Raw genomic sequence first — 19,435 nt, forward strand, 5'->3', positions numbered from 1 at the left:
TGTAAAAAGCAGTAGGATCTGTCACCCAAATCTGTAGGCGGTAGTACTGCCTAAAAAGCAGTAGCCTACTGCTAAATCCGTAGGGTTGGCAAGTATGCCATTTACTTGGATTCCTGTAGAATCCTCTCGCTTTTAGCAGGTGGAAAAAACAGATGGATTCCATATCAATCCTAAACATCTCTGACAGAATGAAACCCAGATCCCGGCGCACGCAGAGTCCGTGGGGGTGGTGGGAATTGAAATGTTCGATCCATGCGCCCCCTATGTCTGTTAACTACATCAATATCATCCGGCGTGGCAGAAGAGGTGTTAAACAATGCGTAGACATTCTACGCAAATTGCGATGAATAGGTGTTTCTCGACTTGTGCAGCATTCATCGCAAAATGTATCTCTTTAGCCTGAGCAAACTCTGGCTGCAGTCCCCGCCACAACCACACATAAGCCAGAAAGCAGAACGTTGCAACTTTGTACACATCGTTTTCCCTGCTCAGCGGGAGCTCAAGTAAATAATCGTGATCAATGAGTTTAGGAGAAGGGCGGGCCCCATCAGTGTCCACTCACTTCAACCTCTGCACTGTGAAAATAGTGGCTACAACACGCCATATACTGCCATATACTGTCTCACCCTTCCCTATGGCTTTAAGTGAGCCGGGTCCTCCCCTGTCCTAAACCAGGCGAAACTGCATAAAACCTCCAAGATGTATCGTGCAGGCTGCATCATTTTAACCGTGTTCGGACATGGTACTGGCAACCCTATAGTTCCCATGTAGCTTTCATTTAGTTTCTTAGTCTGTTTCTAGTCTCTGCCCGCCTGCATTTGTGCCTTAGCAATCCAGGGAGGAGCAAGGGTTCAAGGCAGTTCATTCGGAACACATACATCAGCATGCATTGTTTATTTCAGATTTGAAGAATTCCAGACATGAACTGAGCAATTGTGCACAAAGATTAGAACATACATGTATGTACACGGCGTGACAGGCTTTATATGAAAGGGCACAAGTTAAAAAAGTTGAAACATCATAATTTTGCTAAATTAACAGCCTGAGACGTTTTTGACAAAAAATATAATTCTTTTAATGTCACTTGAATTGTTAAACAACAGCATTTTGCATTGGGGCATTGTGTGCAAGGGACAAACCCTGCCACAGCTACGCCCTGGGCAGTAAGGCAGCTTTATCACAGGATCTGCTGCCAGGATTTTCTGTAGAGACCAGAACCCGGAAGTTGGCTGAAACTGTTCTACTGCCCGCTTCATGTGGTTGGTGGGTGGTCTGTGTTTGTGAGTTTGATTTCTGTGGCAATTTCTTGTTTGTGCCAAACTCTTATGAGAAGACATTTTTAATTACGAACCCTGGAACATGGGTTCCAGTCCAAAAGTGACAGATCAGCAAAGCTGTGGAATCCTGGGTAAATGACCTTTCAACTCTGTGCCGCAGTCCAGTCAGCTAGCAATATTGCAAACCCTCAGAAGAAAAATCATTGATCCATTCAGTTTGGCGTAGAAGCACTAAGTGGCGGTTCTGTCAGTATACAGTGCGATGCGCAAGTGCGCTCAAGTGCAGGTTCGCTCACACAGACACAAGTCCTACTCGGGAAACTAGGTCTACTAAATGTGTGTTGGAAAAGGTTACAGACACTCAACAGGCAGCAAGGTTGGATCCACTGATATCATGAAGGTTAACAAAATAATGTATAATTAGGCCACACACCCGTCACCTTTTTAGGACACTCCTTTTTTTGTTGTTTTATGGACCCGCCAGCATTTCAATTAGCTTTAAAGCACGTCCAACCCTTGTTACATTCCTCGTAATGAAGCTTTTGGCGGGCCTCACCCTCGCCCAGTCCACATACTCCCAAGATCATGGAAAACCATTGTGAACGGGAGCTGCTAGTACACAGGTTTTACCGCCAGAACCACAACGTGGCATTTCATGAATAGGGTATGCCCATCGAATAAAACTAGCGTTGCCACTTAAAAAGGGAATTATTGAAGATTAATCTGTCATCGCGGGAGGTCTCCACAGTGCCTGTACCCCCTTTGTGTACTGCACTCCATTGCTTATCAGATAGGTACTCGCTTTATAAATCTTATTAATTCATACATTCAGTGTTCCACTACTGAAAGGTGACATCAAGTGCACACGATGGGGCCTCGTGCAGTGCTTAATTTGTAAAAAAAGAATTAGTGCCAGGGCCCAAATAATATTGGCCCCATAATGCCGGGCGCGGAGCCGCCCGGCCCAGTTTAGTACTAGATCTAGATCGGCCTACCACCAGCCCATCACACTGCTGCTGCTCCATGTCACATGTTTGACGCTGCAGCAACTGCTGGCACAGGCTAGTAGTGGGATGGATGGGGAAAGGTACACATGGGTTGAGGAAGTATCATGCTTTAAAGTTGAAGAACACTTGTTATGGTAGGTGTAGTGGTTCCAGCATTCCGGCAACCCAAGAGGCAAAAGAGTGCATTTGAACACACTTCTAAGTTCCAGACCACACTTGTTAGACGTCTGGACCATATTTGCTGTCCTCGAAGTGATCATGCATTTGATGAAATTGTTGCAAACCTGTGGCTGTTATCTTATTTGTTAATTTTGTAAAATGACCAACCACCGCCAACCCCCCCCACCGCCCTGTTTCCCAAATGGCTCTGAGTGGAGCTGTGGTCTCTTGTGAGAGTATCTTTCTGTTTTGACATACACTTGGAAAAATAATAGACTGTATTTAAAACATTAGATTTGATTGAATGAAAGTTAACATATGTTGCAGTAATTACTCCAATAAACATGATCTGTTTTTACCAATATATGATTGTCTCTGTGGTCTATTTGGTAAACTAACGTGTGTATGATGTTTGGGGGCGGGCCCACAGTATGGGATAGCACTGCTATCCATGGACAGCAGGATTGCATAAACACATAGCCCAGCATCTATGAACCTGTAAGTAACCATCTGAATAATGCCAATAGACGCACCAATACCCAGCCAAAAAACCTGTCTCGATCAGTCAAACAATCTACCTATACTGGCGCTCAAACTTCTACTAAAACTTGCACAACTCTAGATACCATGCCACCTAAAACTTGTCAAATAACTAAACCTAATAGCTCTTTAACGCTAATAGGATCCCACATTAATGTGAGATCTGCGTGGCCCACGCCACAGAAATTGCTGACATCCTAAATAATGACAACTTGGACCTACTGGCCATAACTGAGACCTGGCTTCACAAGGCTGCAGGACCCATACTAATGCTAGCAGTGCCCGATAAATACCAAATTCTCAGAGCTGACAGGCCAAATGCCAGAGGCGGTGGACTAGCCATCATCTTCAAATCTACCCATCCCATCAGACCTGCCACGTCAGCTTCCTGCTCATCCTGTGAAACACTCACAGCCAAAATGTCCCTTTCTAATAATTGCACGCTCTCAATCCATTTGATATACAGACCTCCTGGGCCATTAGGTACCTTTGAAGACGATCTAACCAGTCTTATAGCCAACAACACCAAAGATCATTCCCAAACCCTACTATTGGGAGACTTTAACCTTGGCTTTAATGAAACTGACAATAAACATGCAGAGTCAGTTGCAGCCCTGATCAAGGACCATGGGCTTGATCAAAAAGTCCTCTCCCCTACCCACATCAAAGGAAGGGCCCTCGACTGGGTATCTGAACTGAATTACAGATATTGCTCCTCAAACATGGACTGATCACTATCTAATAACTTTCTCCCCCACACTAGATCTCCTGAGCCCCAAAATCAACAACATCGTTCCCCCTCTCCCGACTAGAAGCAAGAAGGATATGACTGTTGAAAACATCATCCCTCTCCTCCTTCCAGCCATATCTGGATTGGAAAGCAATAACCCTGACGTCTTAGTAAATACTTTCAATGATGCTATCATCAAAGCACTAAACGCAACTGCCCCAATCAAATTGCGCAACTCTAAACAGGAAGCTCACCTCAAATCTCTAAGACTACAAAAAAGAAAGCTCCAATCTATCTGGCGCCACTCACCCACTGAAAACAACAAAAATAACCTAACTGAATTTGCCAAATCTTACAAAAAAGAAATAATCAAAACTAAGAAAAACACCTTTAACGACAGGATTGCAAAAGCTAACTCTAATACTAAAGAGTTATTCGCCATTCTCCGCGAACTGGAATTCCCTATTCAACCTACAGACAATGTCCCTGAAAACAAAGTTTGGTGCACCAACATACAAAATGCCCTCTCTAACAAAATGTCCTTGCTTCAAAGCAAAATTGCAAAAAAAAGGCCACTTTGTCACCCTCGGACCAACTAATACCCCAATCTCAGGAGAATAAGTCTACTGCACCTTTCAGATTCAAGACTATCTCCACAATCGACACAGAAAAAATAATACTGTCCCTCAAACCGTCAAACTGCAAGGGTGACTCCTGCCCAGCACAAATAATAAAGGACGCAGCTAGGGACTTAGCTCCCTTCATTACCAAGCTCATAAACTCCACCTTTAAATCCAACACGGTACCCACCAACCTCAAAGAATCATGGGTCCTACTACTATTGAAAAAACAAACCTTGGACCCCAATATCCCTACCAACTACAGCCCTCTCACCACTGTGCCATTTCTACTTAAAATCCTAGACAGAGCCGCCCAACATACAAATCCAGGATTACCTGAAAGCTAACCACCTGCTTGGCTCACGGCAATCTGGCTTCCGCCCACTCCATGGTACGGAAACAGCTCTGTTAGACCTCAAGACACAAATTGAGGAACTAAAGGATAATGGAAAAACAGCCTTGCACCTCCTACTGGACTTGTTAGCAGCCTTCAACTTGGTGGACCATGCAGTCCTGTGCAACCTCCTCGAATCTGCCACCAACTTCACTGGAAATGCCATAGCTTGGATCCAATCCTTCTTAGCTAATCGCACTATGCGAGTCTTCTCCACTTCCCACTCTGCTGACCCTATGAAAAAAATAACCTGTTGTGTCCCACAAGGATCCTGTGTCTCCCCTACCATGTACAACATCTTCACCAAGCCTTTGATTGCCAAGTTGGACAGACTGGGTGTCACCTACACAAACTACGCAGACGACACCCAGATCCTCATACCCCTTTCGGGCGACTACGAGACAGACTCAACCTTGGTGAACAAGATATACACCCTCATTCAGGCATGGATGGCCTCACATGGCCTCTACCTGAATGACAATAAAACAGAGATACTAATCCTGGGCTCTGAAGTTAATATCCAAAAACTAAGCCCAAACTACACATCCTTCAACATTGATAACACCCCATCAAGGTGATGTCTGTGGTTAAAACCTTTGGATTCTATCTGGACTCCTCCCTCACTCCCAAGAAGCAGGTCAACTTCCTCGCCTCCTCCACCACTTACACCTGCAAACTCATCCGCGCCTCCAGACCGTACCTCTCCAGTGCTAGCTGCATCACTCTAGCTAATGCGCTCATCATGTCTAGGTTAGACTATTGCAATGCCCTGTACTCAGGAGCCAACAAATACATCACAGACAAAATCCAAAGACTGCAGAACAATGCCCTGAGACCAGCACTAAACATCCCTCACAGAGAGCATGTCACAAAATTCAGGAAAGAGGTTAATTGGCTAAAAATAACAGACAGAATCCTACTCAAAACAGCTTCCCTCACCTCTAAATGTCTGAACGACCTAGCCCCCCCGTACCTAATGGAAAAAATCACGAGGAAAACTTCCATGCGACCCACACGATCTGCTAACACCTTTAAACTTGAGACTCCTAGGTTTAAACTCTCGACCGCGGGAGGAACTAGTTTTCCTGTCAAAGCTGATTACTGCTGGAACAGGTTACCACTCGACCTCAGAACTGAACAACCGTACCCTAAATTCAGACACAAGATAATTAATTGGTTGCAGGCCAATGACACATAACTTTGACTAACACCCAACCCACTCCCACCTTCGGCCCTTACCATATCTCCTGCTTCCATGTATTTCTCCATACTAAGATAGCCGAGCATGCATCCCCACTCTCCTACCTAGCCCATATATGATACTTAATCTTGCTAGAGTGCCTCAGACCTTTCTAAGCTATGCCTTGTATTTGTACATATGTGTGTAAATATTCTTGCTCATATTTCTTGCCTATGCTCCTTTACTCATGCCATATATTGTAATAAGCTTAAGATTTCTTGTACACTGTTGCGCCGGGCTACCCAAGGGTTTGGCGCGCATTACCAAATAAACAAACAAACAAACATACTGAAGCAATAATACACGCATACACTTTCAGGTGCAGCATTAGAAGTAGACTGTGCCATATTTAAACAGAAGGATAGCAAAAATACTATATGCGCACCAGGCATCAAGACAGGGTGGCAATAGCAGTCCAAACTAAAAGTACACAAAATCGAGAGAGCAACAGTATGCCTTTGCCATCTGCACACACACTGTGCCTGAAAGCGAATGCAATGTCAGTGCTTTGCTAAGAGTGCATCAGCAGCACTTCACCCTGTTTCTGTGCAGTGATAGTGGGAAGTCTACCCATGTAAGTTATCCAGTTAAAGCAGTGCTGGGTGTAGCTGGCTTAAGCAGAGCTACTCCAGCTGCAATTCTAATTGCACGAAAACAGCAGTCTCGGAGGATAGCTCAGGGGCAACGAACGTGCTCGCCTTGGAAGCAAGACGACACCTAGCAACACAGGTTCGATCCCTGGGTCCACCCTTAGAAACCCCTGGGTATTAAGCGCGTTATAACCAATCATGTCATAACGCCAATATTACCTTGATAGCAGTACCAAGCAGGGCAACAACAGTATTCTGTACCAAAGACGCACAAAGGTCGGCATTCCTATAATGAAGCAGTATACCAGCAGTACAATAACAAGGCACACAGGAAGCGTCTGGAAGTTGAGGTTCTACCTCCTATCGGGGTGTCAGGCCAGGAAAGCACTACTCGGTGGACAAGGATATTTGGTAGATGGCAGTGGCACCTACAACACTGCCACCTGATTTTCCCTGAAACACGCTTCACAGAAAATACCACCAGAAGCAAGGGAGCACAAACTGCACTGAGTGGGACACATTCATACTTTTGTTGGATTCCTTTTCTGGGTTGCAATGCTCCAACATTGGTAAACTGCACACGGGTTGGTAAGCTGCACCGCATGACACGTTCCATTGGTCAGGTTTATTTTTGTTATTTTTAATAGGTAGATTACGTGTGTTCATATGCTCTAGCGAAGAAATCATTCCCATCCCTAGATCGCAATGCTAACCCATCTCTGGGGCGAATGTATTAAACATGCAGACACTTCACCGTTTTAAATTCCCCCTTTTACTGTGGTGAATTTGTCATGTTATCATAACTATGCATCCACCAAATACCTCGTGCTATAGCCGTTCTTATATTACCATACTTGGCCAAGTGGTTCTTCTGCCCCATCAACCGTTTTCAGAGGGACCTCGAGCGCTCCTTTCCAGTCTCACATACCCACAGCACGGTTTAAGAATATCTGCACTGCAGAGTTCCCGATATTCTCCCGATGGAGGGACAGAGAAAGCATCAGGCTTTGCCAATGGTAAAAAGTGAAGGGGTACAGTGGAGATTTCGCAGGTGTGGAACCATAAACCTGAGTTATGACGACTACGGTCAGCCCTCAAATGTGCAAGGATGCAGCATGCACCATGACGGAGGCCCACACAGGAAGGTCTGGCTTCAACTCTTGTTGTAACTGCTGTATCAACCCCCAGAGGCTTCCTTCCCCGCTCGGGCCACATCCTGCCCTGCGGCTGCGCTTGCGGGCAGTCCGGGCAGTGGCACACGTGGCACGGCACCCCCATATGGTCACTTGACTCTAGTCCAGTGACAGTACTGCGGTCAAAGGGGGGAGGGCATGGGGGGAGTCGGGAGAGCTGAGCTCTCTTACCTATTTTACATTATTATGGCGCCGCCGCGGATGTTGTCACAGCAACATCCACGGCGGCGCCCGGCCGCAATAACAGTACTGCGGGCAAAGGGGTAGAGTGGGGGAAGTCAGGAGAGCTGAGCTCTCTTACCTAACCTACCTTACATTATTACGGCGCCGCCGAGGATTTTGTCACAACAACAACCACGGCGGCGCCCGGCCGCAATAATAATGTAACTTACAGTGGGCCTCATTACAACTCAGGCGGTAAGGGGTTTACGGCGCCGTAAACAGCGCCGACCCTTACCGCCTGAGTACGAGGTCCCTTAGCGCCATGGAGATCTTAACGGCTGCTTTTTGCAGCCGTTAAGATCCATGGCGCTAAGGGACCATGGTGTTAATTATGCCACCGTAATTTACGGTGGCGTAATTAACGCCTTCCCCACTCCCATTATGCCCTATGGGGCAAAAATGGGAATGGGGAAGGGTAAATGGGGATTGGGGACTTACCGCCCCGCCAAGGTCGGAATGGGGCAGTAAGTCCGCCAACCACCATGGCGTAAACATAGTTTACGCCATGGTGGTAAAGTCACGGCCCAGGCGGTAACTTACCGCCTGGGTCGTAATGAGGCCCAGTAACTGTAAGCCGACATGCGAGAGCGACACATCAGAGGTTCTTCAGAACTTACTGCGTTGCTGAGTCCTGTCCTGTCGGGTGCTGGCAACTCGTGCCGCACTCAGCAAGCAGGGCCTGGCCTGCCCCTGAGGAAGTTAAGCAGCCAGGCCGCACACGTGCAGGGGAGGCTCTCAGAGTCGGCTGCAGTGCCACGCCTTAACAACAAGTGTACTGAGGTGGTGCTGCTGCCTTTGCAACAAAGATGAAAGACCCACGTGACAACCCACCACCCCAACCCCACGTCACCATGTCATTTCACTGGCTCACAAGAACAGCCAATGAAAACTCTACATTCTGTGTTACTATACAGAATGTATCAAACAGTGCATAGTAACAACTGAATGTTGGTTTTCATTGGCTGTCTTTGTTGTGCTGCACTCCCAGGCCCGGCCAGGCCCTGCAAGCAGAGCAGACTCCAATGAATGATTTATGATGCAAACTTGCAGGAAAGTTGGAACAACAAAGCAATTACACATGGCCAGCCGGCCAATCATGTTCCGGTGCCCAAAAAAGAGTGCCAGTGTTGCCCACCGCCAAACACTGGCACAAATTAAGCACTGGCCCTTGTGACATTAAAGTGTCAGATGCTGACAAAAAGTGCTCCTAAAGTGCGACATTTGTACTCCTGAGGCAGAAACGTGTGGCCCACTAGCACTGGGATACTCTGAGTGTCAGTACTCTGTATTAGGACACTGCGCTCCTAATACAGGGAGCCAGCTCCAGAGGTAGAGACCACTTGCGGTCGAGTAAACGGTGTCACTGCCAGTGCTGTAGCCCTGCGTGATGCAACGAGTGCGGCTCATCTCCAGTACTGTAGGCCCGAGTGACGTCAACGGGGTGGTTCTTCTCTACTGCTATAGATTGGTGCCACCCGACTGCAGAGGGCATCCCCAGTGCTGGTGGCTGGCACGGTCCTAATACAATGGCCCATCTCCTGTAGCATAAACCAATGCTCTCATATTAAAGTGGGGTTTCCCTAGGGCTATAAACCAGTGAGTGATCTATCAGAGTGGGTTATCCCGCATTAGAGTGGGTTATCCCTAGAGCGATACACCATTGTACTATTACTATAGGGGGCAAAATCAAGTGCTATAAAGCAGTATGATACGGTTCAAGTGGGACAGTCCTATAAGTCACTATTTTCCTGTTAAAGTGGGTCATTCCAAGTGATATTAAGTAGTGTGTTCCTATAAGAGTGAGTCATCTCCATTGCTATACACCAGTACGCCCCTATGAGAGTGGATCATCTGCCATGCTGTAAGTGAATATGCTCCTATTGGAGTGGGCCAACTACAGTGCTATAAACAGCTATGCTCCTATCAGAGTGGGTCATCTCCCATTCTATAAGCGAATATGCTCCTATTAGAGTGGGCCAACTACAGTTCTATAAACAGCTATGCTCCTATCAGAGTGGGTCATCTCCCATTCTATAAGCGAATATGCTCCTATTAGAGTGGGTCATCTACAGTGCTATAAACAGCTATGCTCCTATCAGAGTGGGCCAACTACCGTGCTATAAACAGCTATGCTCCTATTAGAGTGGGCCAACTACAGTTCTATAAACAGCTATGCTCCTATCAGAGTGGGTCATCTCCCATTCTATAAGCGAATATGCTCCTATTAGAGTGGGTCATCTACAGTGCTATTAACAGCTATGCTCCTATCAAAGTGGGCCAACTACCGTGCTATAAACAGCTATGCTCCTATTAGAGTGGGCCAACTACAGTGCTATAAACAGCTATGCTCCTATCAGAGTGGGTCATCTCCCATTCTATACGCGAATATGCTCCTATTAGAGTGGGCCAACTACAATGCTATAAACAGCTATGCTCCTATCTGAGTGGGCCAACTACCGTGCTATACACAGCTATGCTCCTTTCAGAGTGAGCCAACTACCGTGCAATAAGCTGCTATGCTCCTATCAGAGTGGGCCATCTACCATGCTATATGCAGCTATGCTCCTATCAGAGTGGATCATCTACCGTGCTATAAACAGCTATGCTCCTATCAGAGTGGATCATCTACCGTGCTATAAACAGCTATGCTCCTATCAGAGTGGGCCAACTACCGTGCTATAAACAGCTGTGCTCCTAACAGAGTGGGCCAACTACCATGCTATAAACAGCTATGCTCCTATCAGAGTGGGCCAACTACTGTGCTATATACAGCTATGCTCCTATCAGAGTGGGTCATCTACCGTGCTATAAACAGCTATGTCCTTTCAGAGTGGGTCATCTACTGTGCTATATACAGCTATGCTCCTATCAGAGTGGGTCATCTACCGTGCTATAAACAGCTATGTCCTTTCAGAGTGGGTCATCTACCATGCTGTAAACCAAAATGCTGTTATTACAGTAGGGCCTCTCCAGCGATATCAAGTTGTGTGCTCCTATTTGAGTGGGTCATCTCATATGAGTTATCCCCCATGCTACAAACCAGCATGCCAATATTAGAGTGGAATATCACCATGTCATAAATCACTGTGCCCCCCTCTCATTTGCTCGGCTCCTGTGTCATAAGTCTCTGTTTTATTTCAAAGACTACATTTTATGGTTCTGACATGGGCAGCCTTATAAAGTTGGGGCTTATGTTTGTTTGTTTGTTTGTTTGTTTATTTATTTGTAATGCGCGCCAGACCCAAGGGTAACCGGGCGCAGCAAAAAGAATATGCAAGGCTTACAATATTACAGGAATTTACATACTTTACATAATTAAAAGTTAGAAGTTACATAATTTACAGTGATACAGAGATAAGGTTGGTACATGCTTGACACTACTTCAGCCCTAATCAGTGGTTTATGTCACTGATAGGAAATGAAGCAGTGATTTATATACAGTGTTAATAAATTATCTACATACATGGAATGAGTCTAATAATACATATATACAGTCCAGATATACTAGCACAGCAACGGTATCTAGTGGTGCATTACACGTTATTGGTGTTGATGTGTTCAATAAAATTCCTTCTGAAGTGTGAGAAAGGTTGGTCTGTCCTGAGGTTATGTGGCAAGGCGTTCCACCATTTCGCAGCTAGCACAGGGAAACTAGTACCGCCAATTTTAGCAAGTTTAAATCTGGGTACTAGCAGGCAGTTGGAGATAGTGGTTCTTGTCGGTCTGCTAGAGGCTGGGAGCAGCATTATTTAGAGCTTTATGAGTCAGGGAGATCATTTTTAAGTGGATTGTATTGTCGGTAGAGAGCCATTTATATTGGGGTCTAATGGAGGAGATATGTTCCCTTTTGTTGATGCCAAGAGCAGCTCTTAGGGCATTATTTTGTAAAATGTGTAGCCTTTTGGTGATGATTTTGTTGGCACCGCTATAGAGGGCATTACAATAGTCAAGTCGGCATAATATTAGGGCTCTCGCCAGAATCACGCAGCTATCATTGGATAAGAAGGGCTTACCTGCTCTTATTAATTTGCAGGTATATGCTGTTGTGGAGGCTAAAGAGTTATCCTGTTTAGGGAAAGACATAGTAGAATCAAGATAAAACCAAGTGTTTTACTTCCCTAGAGACCTTGATATTATTACTGTCTATATTAAACATAGAATAGTCTGTGCCTAATTTGTTGATATTGGCATGCATACCCAGGTTGATTAGCTCTGCCTTATCATCATTCAGGCAGAGGCCATGGGATGCCATCCATGCCTGAATGATGAGATGCATCCTATTCACCAACTCCCTGTCCTTGCTGTGATCCCCAGAAAGCAGGAGGAGTATCTGTGTATCATCTGCGTTGTTAGTGTAGGTGATACCTAGAAGGTCCAGATCATTGAAGAGAGGTTTGGTGAATATGTTGTATAATGTTGGTGAGACGCACGAGCCTTGAGGGACTCCACATGTAATTGGTGTAGGGTCTGCTGCTGCCGAGGGGGAGAACACTCTCATTGTTCTCTCACTCAAGAAAGATTCAATCCACTTGATAGCTTGGGTGGAAAAGTGGGCTACAGAGTCCAAATGTCTGCAAAGGACCTTGTGGTCCACAAGATCGAAAGCAGCTGAGAGATCAAGTAGAAGGAGAAGTGCTGTCTTGCCTTGATCTCTCAATTCATCTATTTCAGTCTTTAAATCAATGAGGGCAGTTTCAGTTCCATGAAGTGGGCGAAAACCAGATTGTCTAGCTCCCAATAATTTGTGTAATTCAAGGTGTCTTTGAATTTGTGTATATGCAACTTTGTCCAGTATCTTCAGTTAGAAAGGTACCGTGGTAATGGGCCGGTAGGTGGTGGGGATGAGGGGGTCTAGGGTCTGCTTCTTGAGAAGCGGGAGCACCCATGATTGTTTTAGATTAGCCGGGATGTTACCTGTAGCAAAGGAGGCATTGATAAGTTTTGAAATGAAGGGTGATAGGTCTCTGGCAGCGTCTTTTATTATTTGTACAGGGCAGATATCACCTTTACAGTTAGAAGGTTTGAGGGAGAGGATACTTTTCTCTACCTCTGTAATAGTAATTCTTTTGAAGGAGAATTTGTTGGTAGAGCCGTTAATGGTATCATTGAGCGGTGGCTTATTTGGGAGGTTTAAAGATTCTTTTTTTAGTTGGATTTTGTTTTGGAGTGTGGTTATTTTATTTGCTAAGGCATGTTGGATATCTGCACACCAGGTCTGATCCTTCGTGCAGGTATCTGGTGTAGCAATAGGAGACTCAAGTTCTTTCAGTATAGAGAAAAGTTCCTTCATACTGGAATTAGAGATGGCGATGCGATCATTGTAGGAATTTCGCTTAGCTGTGCAAATTTCATTTTTATAGTGCCGAGAAAAATTGGTTAAATTAACCTTGTTCTCATCAGTTGGACATAGTTTCCAGTCTGTTCACAGACTGGTATGTTGCATAAGGTGCCCAAACAGCCAAAATTAGACCGAGCTATATTGACACTGTAGCTTTTGTTGGCTTGGGCCCCCTACACGAAGAACACTTTGTACTTGTAAACAGCGTCATTGTGTCATTGTCAGTGTGCTAGTTTGCTAGGTTCTTCTGGGGTTCGGGCTGTGATAGTTGCCTACCATACTTCTGTGCATACTCACTTGGTATCTATGGTCTCTATAGGCCTTGTATTAGGCAGGCCTAACTTGTCTGGGTTTTTTTAATTTTTACTCCTGAGCGAGTGGGACTTTTTCCTCACTAGTGTGTTTTTCTGACTAGGATGTTTGGTTTCTTACTGTTTAATGGAGTCTGGTAAACTCCATAGGCATCTGCTTTTTGCATTGTGACACACAGCACCTTTTGTGCAGTTTCACTGAGGAGGCCCTTGGACTTCTCTTTATGTTTAAACACATTTTCTTGGGTGAACTACTGTTCCCAAGAATAGTACGATGACTCCTGTCTTACTTACCTTTTCTTTTGGGGGTCCACCACACACCACCCTATGTGGAGTGCTGGGGGGTTGCATGGTAACTCCTTATCCCCCCTTTCATGTAACATTTTGTTACACTAACTACCTTGAATGGCTGGTGCCAGTGGTTTCTTTTTTTAGTACCTTTGTGCCATATATCTGCAGGCTGATTTCTTTGCTGCAGTACAGCACCCAATGGTGACCATATTCCCAAAATGGCTCCTGTCTTCTTTTTTTGCCATTTCTTGTCAGTTACCTCTTTTGGGGCTTTTACTCTATTGTTTGAGTTGGGTTTGAGTCCTTTATGTATTGTGCCTTTGATGGTCTTCCGCCCTAAAGCCCGCCCAGGCAGCAGAATGTCTGGAAAGGCAGGAAGCGAAGGAGGGTCCCGAAACTTCCCTGTCCTTTGTCTCGAGGTGTGCCTGAGTGAAACCAATTCTGATTGGCAAGTTGGCTGTCCAGGAGGATAGCCACTATGCTGGGTGATTGACAGCCCAGGACTTTGAAAGAATGGGAACTTGCTAATAAGGCAAGATTTTTGGGACTAGAGGCAGAGTAGACCATTGGAGGACAACATGCGATGAAGAAGACAGGAAGAGACGCCAGCAGCACCCTCCTGGACCGCAAAGTGCCCAGTGAATCCCTGCAGCTGTGCTGACCCCATTTTCATTTCAACTGGGAAGACCCGTAAGGAACGACTTTTTCCTTTGGGCTGGTGGAACCAACTAGCCTTCAGGCAAGATTCATTTTGGAGCAAACCCCGACTTGCTGTGACTTTCCGGGGGCTGCAGAATCCCAATGCCCGGGGACCCCTGACCATCATTGAGTGCATTGTCTTTGGAAGTGCAAATCCAGCCAAAGTTTTGTGGGCATCCAGAGGACCCTGCAGAAGCAGGAATCATAAGAAGACCCTAAGAAGAGAGCATCATAACTTTGAACTGGCCCATTGTCTTTGGCTGTCCTGGTTCCATAAAGGCTCCCTTCTGAACCTATTGGCTTTGGCAGTGCTTGTTCCCTTACAGGTTTTAATTTTTGAACACTATTATTGCTGGGATAAAAGACTGCATACATCCCTCTGGGAGAATCTAACAGTTTTTCTCTTTACAAAGCATCTTCTGATCTGACTTTAACTTTTGCCTCCTTGTAACTCAATATTGTAATGGTGATCACAAATCAGTGCTAATACTGACCTCAAATGATGTCACTCAGGGTGCTAGAATAGGTTTAGCATAAGAAAAGTTTACTCACCTGCTTTATTGTTCTTGTTTAAGTGAATCCTAACTTTGGGATGAATGTCACTATTAGTTACTGCATTTTAAAGATTGTCTAATTATCCTTATATCTATACAATATCTTTGAGTGTGTAAGTGTTTACTTGGATGCCAGTATTTACTAATTTCATTGTACAGCTCTACAGCTCACATTACCCCTCTTAAGATAAGCCTGGCTGCTCAGTCACTCTAAAAACGTATGTAGTACAGGCCTATATGAAAAGGTGGGTTACCTTATACCAAGAGATAAGTCTGGTAAAGTACCTCACCAGTTAGACTCTAGAGATTCTTACCTAACAGCTTTGTTGGTCAGTGTATGGTCCCTGGCAAAGCAGGACAGTTTGGGGGGGGGGGGTTCTGCCATCTCATTTCTAGGCAGGCGTCCCTGCCCAAGCCCTCACTCTAACTAAGGTCAGCCTAGGAATGGGCTGTGGCCGACTGCAGCTGAGTGGCAGAGTGGGAAGGGGTACTCCATCTGCAAATCCGCTGCACATGTCAGACAGGAATCAGGAAGATCTCACTGCTTTCTAGTTCCTGTCGGTGTGGAGCGCAGGAGCCGGAGGTCTAGAGTGAAGGTGGCGCATTGATTACGATGGTACAAAGTAGTGTGGAAAATAGGTAAGAAAGCCTTCTTTTAAATTTGTGTGTGCAGCATATGTGTGTATTATGTGTGCATGAATGTCAGATGTGTCTGTATTTATATGTGGGTGCATCCACGTGAATGGTGTGCATGTATGTATAGGTGTGAGTGTGAATGTTGTGTGAATGTTCTGAGTGGATGCACATGTGGAGAATGCAGTGTGAATGGTCTGTGTGCTTGTGTGAATGAATGTGTATGGGTGAGTGACTGGGTATGAGTGTGATTAGGTGTGCGTTTGAGGCGCTGTGAGGTATGGGGGCACTGAAGCATTGTTAACATTTCCTTCAAGTGACCTGCCATGTTTTACTGGTATTTATGGCCAAAGCCAACTTGATGAGTGTTTATGCGGCTAGACTGACCTTTGGTGCAGCCAGACTTGCCATTTCTTACTGTGTCAAGACATTTTGTAATGAGCATCTATGATAACGCAATCATCATAAGTGTTATTATGTGATTAGATTGCCATTTTGGTGCAACCAGTATAGCCATGCATTACTGTGACATGACATTATTTCATGTGTTTCTATGATAAAGCAAGCATGGTAAGTGTTACCACATGTCTAGACTGGTATTTGTGTGCAGTCAGCCTAGGTATTTTTTTCCTTGGCATGACAATTCTTCCTGTGCTTCTATTATAAAGCAAGCATGATACATGTTACTACATGGCTAGATTGGCATTTTGGGTCAGCCAATTTAGCCATTGCTTACCCTGGTACGACATTGTTGACTGGACATGTATGATAAAGCAAGCATGATACGTGTTATTACGTGGATAACCTGGTATTTTGGTGCAGTCAGCCCAGCAATTTGTTATCTTGGCATGACGTTTGTTACTGGGCATCTATGATAAAGCAAGCATGATAAGTGTTATTACGTGTCTTGACTAGCCTATATTGATGCAGTCAGTTTGGACATGTTTTCTGATTGTTGCATGTCATTTTTAATGGTAAACCTGACAGGAGTATGTTCTTACGCTGGTGGACTGGTATACATTTGCAGAGCCATCTTGGACATGTTTTCTTATAGTATCATTACTGGCATTATGTGCAAAGCAAACATGACTATGTTCTAATATGTGAATCCTGGCATATAGTGGTGCAGCTAGCATGTATGGACATACCCAGCTCGAAGATGTTTTTTACACTGGCATATATTGTGAGGAAAGGCAACAAGAACATCTCTTACATGTTGTCAGGTTAGTTTAATATGTGCATTGTGTACTTTGCAAGTCCTTTCTACAAAACAAAATCGCTGGTGAGAAAGCTCAGCGGGTTGAGTGCTTGATGCTGCGGTCTGAGTTTGATCTGCAGCTTCGAAATGGCAGCAAGGCCAACTCAGCCTTTCATCCTTCTTAGGTGGATAAACGAGTACCGACTTTGGTCTGGTGATAATTGTATGTAAATATGTTCTCTATACTGCGCTTTGGTAAAAGTGCAATATAAATAACACATCATTATTATTATTCTTAAGATGATGACCAGCCCAAGTGCTGCATCCTATCATGTCACTGTGTGTGAGTTATGAATGATCATGTATTGTGTGCAGTCATACCTCAATCCATCAATAAGTGCCAGTGTGTAATAACACCTGTAATTCAAACCCTTAAAGACAATTATGTTTTTTGGTGGTATGTAAAAAGTCATCCCCTGTGCATGGTACCCTTGATTCAACCATGCGTCGCCTTTTGTGACTGGGTGACCTTTTTGGTCCCCCGGAACTGCCTCCCCACCACCCATAGATAGAAGTTCATTTAGCTTCCATACACATGCTGCACCCCTTTCTGCCTCCAGACATAGATAATAACCCCTTACCTCCCTGCTACCCACAATCTTTGTTGGAGGGGCACAGAAATGGGGGCAAAGAAAATAAATGGACACTGACTAGCTATTGTGGATTCCAGAGAGTTGCATCTAGCAAAGGTGATGGCACACATTGCAAAACATTGTTTTAGTAGTGATTCAGAAGATGGCCATGGCTGCCCCAAGTGATCCAAAGGAAAGTTGGCATTGTAGCGCGCAAAATATGAATAGTCACAATCATTAGTATTATCATTGTAGTAACACTACAAATTAATTGTGTTCACTGTGAATTGAATCACTTCTAGGGACTCCCAATTCTGGCAGATAAGGCAGAACGAGATCACACGATCTGTCCATCATCACACATTTTGGTTAAGTGGTGATGCCGGGAATTGAGTTCACTTTGCAAAGTAGGCATTTGACTGCCTCTCTTCCCAAATCTCGTTGTACCATAAAGTACAATCATTGCCAGTGTTTGGATTTCAAGCACTAAATTACTGCACTGTTGTGTAGAGAGGACTCAATCCACATAATAGCCTAACCTGTCAATATGCAAGAAATCTTAATAAAGCAATTTAAGTACAATGTTATCCAAAGTAATGACTTCATCAATTTCAAATAGCATAGAAATGTATATGATTGTGTCTTTAAATAATGCAAGCTGTACAAAAAGTGCCTGGCTTGCCACATGGGTGTTCAATTATTATTCTGAGTGTGGCCGTGTCGTGGGTGTTCTGGCGGCGACTTGTGCATAGGGTTACTTTGCGTGTACAGGTCATACCCACTGCCCCTACTCAGAGACTTCCATGGTCTGCCATATTTCGAATGAAAGAATACTCCTAATCATCCCGGGGCGATGAAGCCTTCCCTATTCTTTGATCTTGTTCTTGTGTGCCGTCTGGTGTCTGTGTGTGTACTGAGGGAGTTCTGCACATGTCCCATCTGTGTTTGGCTCATAATGAATAGCCATTGTTTCTTGAATATGGCCCATGTGCTAGGGTACCATGTTTCAGAGGGGTTTCATTCTATTAAGGTTTTAGTTACTTCTAATGTGCATGTTGTGGCCTTTGTGGCCACTTCTGGTGCTAGTCAGTTACTTTCTGCAAAGTCGTTTGGCTTACCAATATTATGCACCTGCACCTCAATGGTTGTTTGTGCTCTTCTTAAAATGGATTAACTGCAGAGTCTGCCGCTGCGCGTCCTGGGAACCGTTATCTCGTGCCTGCATTCTGTTCATCCACTACTCCCTTCCTAGTTTCTGACCTTGACTCTGATAGTAAGCTATTGCTTGGGCTCTGTAAGAGTTTTTCGAATACATGTGTATTGTGAATTCAGCATCTCGGGTTCTGAGGCCCTGCTAATTCTGAGACCTGCTGCGGCCTCTGCGTTTAGGAAAATGGTTGTGCCTTGGTTCATTCTTCGGCATGTTGTGCCCTGTGTTTCTCACAAGTTAATGGTTTTAGTGGCAACTATGTTCTTCATGCTGCCAACGTGCAAATATTCATGCGTGCGTGCAAATTTACTTCATGTGTATGTGCAAATATTCTTCGTGTCTACTTGCTGCTCTTCATGTCTATATGTACTTGTGTCCGCTACGTGTACTTCATGCGTATAGTTATCTAGTTGTTCTCTATTTCTATATATATAACAACAACTACATATCACTCTACTGGTCACACCTTCTATACTATTTACAATGACAACTTCATGGTCTTACTTTCGCCTTTCATCCCTAGACTCTTAGGGTGGTAGGGCTGTCCCAACGGGTATCGTTTCTCACCTGGACGATACTGGCGAGGGGCAGGGATAG

Source organism: Ambystoma mexicanum, chromosome 2p, assembly GCF_040938575.1.
Source record: "Ambystoma mexicanum isolate Mex_15411 chromosome 2p, UKY_AmexF1_1, whole genome shotgun sequence".
Classification (NCBI taxonomy): domain Eukaryota; kingdom Metazoa; phylum Chordata; class Amphibia; order Caudata; family Ambystomatidae; genus Ambystoma; species Ambystoma mexicanum.